At 38.0% G+C, this 5,337-nt stretch overlaps 2 long non-coding RNA genes across 2 annotated transcripts; one reads left to right on the top strand and one right to left on the bottom strand.

Moving 5' to 3' along the window:
- The first annotated feature begins 772 nt into the window (after window positions 1-772).
- LOC124192924 lies at window positions 773-1,881 on the top strand. The gene is made up of 4 exons (XR_006873928.1): window positions 773-916; window positions 981-1,144; window positions 1,213-1,365; window positions 1,605-1,881. It is a non-coding gene; the product is annotated as an uncharacterized LOC124192924 (long non-coding RNA).
- A 1,868-nt stretch (window positions 1,882-3,749) lies between these two features.
- LOC124192923 lies at window positions 3,750-4,674 on the bottom strand. The gene is made up of 5 exons (XR_006873927.1): window positions 4,598-4,674; window positions 4,419-4,507; window positions 4,019-4,357; window positions 3,850-3,940; window positions 3,750-3,789 (listed from the first exon to the last, which is right to left on the bottom strand). It is a non-coding gene; the product is annotated as an uncharacterized LOC124192923 (long non-coding RNA).
- Between the last annotated feature and the right edge of the window lie 663 nt (window positions 4,675-5,337).

The raw sequence follows: 5,337 nt of genomic DNA, 5'->3' as shown, positions 1-5,337 counted from the left end.
TTGACGCGGCGGTTTCGCCTGGCATTCTTGAACGTCTCGGATACATCAGCACCTCTCATGTGCCCTGAAATTGGTATGGAAGTTGATCCAATCGGCCATGAGACGGTATGAAGTAACAAGAGTACAGAGTCTGTACTTGATCAGAGGGGGTTGTTGAGCTGTGTGGGAAACTGGGTGGAATTCTACTGTCGACATAATCCATCTGGCGGCTGCGACCAGTACTTCATGTACGACTACCAGAAATTTTGGAATGATTACTTGAACTTGGTGCAGTCTGCAAACTGCATAGTAAACTACTGGTCTCTGATGCCGCGCGCCAGTACGTTCCCTACCACACGTTCTTTTATTTGGTTGCATTTGTGATTTTTTACTAGCCCGTTCGAATTTTAGCTGCGTGATGATAAAGAAAAATCCCAAAAAAACTTATCTTTTATCGCTTTTATCCTGTCTCTTGGTTTGTGATTCTTTTTTCTGCATAAAAAGTAAACATTAAAAAAAAACAGTTTACCGGTACCGGAGCATTAATTAAGATAAGAAGGTGTGCTGAACAGCTGAAGTGTTTTCTTAATCATAGAGATTCTATAGACTTGTCACTGTTGATCTCGGATCTGGAACGGGTTTTTCTTTATTAAAGATTCTAACACAATTTTATTTTTAAATTAGTCGTCAAGCCCAGCCGGTTATAATGCTGAACAGAGAATATTTTATATTCACAGTTCACTCTTCACACAGTCAAATTTTTGGCGCTTTGGCTAATTGGCTCTTAGCAGGGATGCCAGATGCGGACGTTTTTAATTGTAAAACTGAAAATGGCAATGTTGCGCCTTACTTTCAAGATGGCTGCTGACAGTCTGACAGCCTCGACGATCTAAGTCAACTCAACTGATTTTCCCTGACATTATTCGTCATAAAAATGGTAACTTCTGCTTGGATTCATTTAAGGCTATTAAATGCAAATTTTTTGTGTGGTGCATTTACAGATAAAATAGCCTACAATTGAAACTTGTCAATTCCATCTGTTCATGTGGCCTGAAACTGTTGTTTCCCAAAATGTCGTCTCTTGCTGCACGTACCAGCTGTGCGTTTCGTCACATGTAGAAATACTTCACAACAGTAACAGTGATCATGTTGGTGTAACCCTAAGGTTACATGTTTTGTTATTTGATGAGCTTGTTTCCGATAATAATTGAGTTTTTATTTTTCTATTAACAGCATGGTGAAGTCTGAGCTTCTTCATGGCATTCCAATTTGCCGTGCAGTGTGATATGTTGCAGCCAGCTGTCGAAAGGTGTTCCTCTTGCAGTCTTGCTACCTCTACCGTTTGTAGCTTTCGTCACATGCAGAAACACTTCCGAACTATTCAAAGTAATTAAGTTGATCAACTTTTTTACAGTAAGGCTACACATGTACTTAGTTGATGACTATCTCTTTGCTTCATATCTGTTGACTTTTCAGTTAAGACTGTATTAAAAGCTTGCCAACTGTTGATTCCTTTGTTATGTTTTTAAAAGTAATTCTTAGAGATTGCTTAGTTTAACTATGCTTCTGTTATTTTCTTATGTCACTTTGTTTTCTGATAGTAATTGAGTTTTTCTTTCTCCTAGTAGGATTACCAGCCACTTGAGGTCTGAGCCTCTTTGTTGCAGTCCAATGTGTACATGAATTTTGGGCAGCCAGCTAGTGAACGGTGTGGTGAGCTGTTGCATGCAGACTGTGGTGCTGGTGCTGGTGTTGGTCATTCGAGTTATGCTGTTGCTGTTCTTTGGTGCCGGACTGCTGGTGTTGTGCACAAAAGTTGCATCCAGTTTTAATTGTTAATTGTGTCTATGCAGTTAACCGTTTATATGTTGAAAAGGGACAGAAAAGTTCCTTGGTGTTGAATCGCTGGTGTTGTGCTACATAAGTTGCATCCAATATTTTGTTTAATTGCTATTTGCGTCTATGAAGTTAACCGTTTATATGTTGAGAATGAAAAAAATAGTAATCGGGGAATTTTTACGTTGAACAAATAATAAACATGCCTTCGCAATTGGGAAACCAGCGAGAAGGAGATTGGGGGGGGGGGCAATTGATTTTCATTAACTAGAAGAAGTCTTGGTTTGTTTTAATAAGGTAGAAAATAAAACCTTTGTCTATCACATCCATATACCTACCTATATAAACCACATCTATTCCTCAAATCCCACAACTTCCACCAACATCCATTCCTTAAACCCCATAACATCCACCAACATCCATTCCTTAAACCTCCATTTCCCCCACAAATAACTGTTATATGTAATTTTTATTGTTGAATAAATAAAACATGTATAGACAATGTAAAACTCAATTTTAATCTGGAACACTTACAAAATAAACAGTTCATTAAACAGAGCGTCCGGTTCAAGACAATTTTTTTTTGTGCGAGGCTTTTAGCAAGTAATCCGCCACCCAATTTGACAAAAAGTGATAGTTTGTTTTCACGGAAATTGCGTCAGACGGTTAAAAAATTTCTAGTTCAACAATCTCATGTAGAAATTTGCATCTAGTCTACTGGTGCAAATTGCGAGTCTTTAAGCTTGATTATTTTAGGAGATGTTTAAAAAAATTGTGAGTAGCCAATAAATTGAACTAATTCGCTTTTTCAGAATATTTTGAAGATAGATCACAAGAAAATCTAAAAACAACAATCACAAAGTGATCTATTACCAAAATATTCAGAAAAAGTGGATTAGTTCAATTGTTTAGCTACCCACAATTACTCTTTTAACACATCACCTAAATTAATCAAGCTTAAAGAATCACAATTTGCACCAGTAGACTAGATGCAAATTTCTACATGAGATTGTTGAACTAGAAATTTTTTAACCGTCTGACGCAATTTCCGTGAAAACAAACTATCACTTTTTGTCAAATTGGGTGGCGGATTGCTTGCTAAAACTCGCACATGCAGTGTCGGCGTAGATCCAGGGAGATTACCTGGAAATGGAAGAAGAGAGAAGAGTGCGAGGCAAGTTTTACTGGGGAGCGATTAGTCATAATAGGCTTCCGGGTTAGACTCATGACCCTCTAAAAGTTTTCGTCGGATCATGCGCCTTCCAAGTCCCCGTTCAACCAGAGCCCTCCCCTCCTCCTGGTTTCACAGCGGGTGAGTGACCACCGGCGGGCGTTGGTTAGTGGTTAGTTAGGGAAACAGGGCCACAGAAAAGAAGGGAGCCCAGAAATGCACTTGTAATTTAATCTAACTACACAATTTATCAGTCTTGGATTACAGCATTCTCTCGTCTGTTTTCAGTTTCACCAATGGAGTCCATGATCAGTAGCGAAGGATTACCCTGTAAGCAGAATGAACATTTAATTGGATGACAATAATTTTCAATAAGATTGTAGCGACAAAAAGCAATACCTCAAATCAAGAGGGACTGTGTAAGGAGCTAAATAGGGAGATTCAAGGGTAGCAGCCATTGGGTTAGCAAACAAGGGAGTAAGGGACCTCGTTGACTCTCTTGAAAGAACATTACTTTTCATATTTAGGAACCTGAAGGTTAGAACCTGTAAATGAAAAAAACAAACAAAAACATTTATAAAATAAGCAAAAGAATAATTTAACAGTTTTAAGTATATTACTCACGCAATATTCATCTCGTCCAAGGAAACGCCATCACACATCGCGAACAGCCAAAAATCTAAGGGTAAAACTCCGTGCTGTGTTGAGAGCAGGGTAGTAGAAGCCGGTTGGGTAGTCGAATGATGCTGGTCGCCTAAATGATGTTCATGTAGGCCGCATCTTCTCGGTCATTACCTAAATGGCTAAATCAAGAAACAAAATGTAAACAAAATTTAAATTCAGTGACATGACAATGAAGTTACACAGGTAACACCAATCAGCTTTCCTAAGCAATCCAGAAGATGGAATGAGTCAAGTTCGGTGACACCACACATTTGGTCTTATAGGCAACATCTAAATAAGAAACCAAACAATCGTTAAAATTGCTATTAGTATGACAACTTCTCTAAATTCAATGTAAACACAACTTACAATGATGGTAGATGATCACAATATTTAACCTCTTTTTTTGTTGTTGACAAATAGGGAGATTCATGGGTAGCAGCCAACGGGTTAGCAAACAAAGAATCTTGTTGACTGTAAGTCCTTTTCTTGGAAGGACATAACTTATCATATAGTCAGTCATGCCAATTTAGAAACCTGTAAATAAAACAAAAATTCATATTAGACTGCAATTAATAAAGTTCAGTAACATGTCAAGTGAACTTTTATACACATGAAACCACAAATCAAATGGAATGAGAGATTGTTCCATGCTGGGGTCGGTGATCTAGCAAGTTCAATAGAAACAGCCGATAATTAAGATTAATCCTAATAAAACATGAGAAGAATATATGTTTTAGCATGAAATAAAGCTAGTGTTGGTTTTTACCTGTATCATTTCGATCACATTCAGTAGAATACACTGAGTTTGAACAAAATAGTTGACGGTAGGTTGCACAACTTTCACGTTTACTCTGACTGTGAGTTGATGAAAAACATTAAGGTTATCCAACATATACACGGAATAGAACACATCACCGACAAACAGACGAAATCACTCGAGTTTACCTACGATTCATTGGTAATTTTCGAAGCTAGCTTAACGTTGATTGTTGACTCATCAGATGAAGTGATTTTACAACTTCTCACGTGGGGAAGGGAATTTTGCATGCAGTTCTATATTTGACCGCTAGATAGCGTGGCGAAACTTTTTTTTTAAATTTAAACATTTTCTTTGGGACTCTTTCGGCGTGCCATAAATTATGAAGAAATTCACAAAGGAAGACGTACCGAATGATCAACCACCATCAAGGCATCAACCTAGACATTAGACAAACAGGAAGTCACGCGTGATGCGTGAAGGAAGCAGACGACAGAATAAACTGGATTCCATAAATTAGTACCAAATTTCTCTACCAGGTGCCTCTGATAAAGAAAACAAATTGTGCGGTTTTTTTTTCAAAAACGGTGAGTAGCCTAGTTTCAGCTTTTAAGCATTTCACATCCGAGTTTCGAAAAAAATAGTGCGGCATTTGTATCGTGATGAATGATGCAGATAAAGCAAATTATGGCTAACGTTGAAGGCCCTTCGGCTTAGTTACGTTGTCAGAGTTAAGAGAAAGCTTGTAAGCTTTCGCAATTGGCGACCTTACTAATATCCAATTGGTGCAAGTTGCGAAAATGTGTGGAAAAGTGAAAAAAAAACAAAAAAAAAAAATAAACAGGTGACTTTGGTCGGAGTATATCACGAGATTCCGGCTTACCAATTTTAGACTGTACCACTAGGCTATCTATCAGGTAACGTGGAA

The sequence above is a fragment of the Daphnia pulex genome, chromosome 4 (assembly GCF_021134715.1).
Source record: "Daphnia pulex isolate KAP4 chromosome 4, ASM2113471v1".
Lineage (NCBI taxonomy): Eukaryota > Metazoa > Arthropoda > Branchiopoda > Diplostraca > Daphniidae > Daphnia > Daphnia pulex.
The sequence above is the reverse complement of the archived record's forward strand: the minus strand, read 5'-3'. Positions and strand labels throughout refer to the sequence as shown.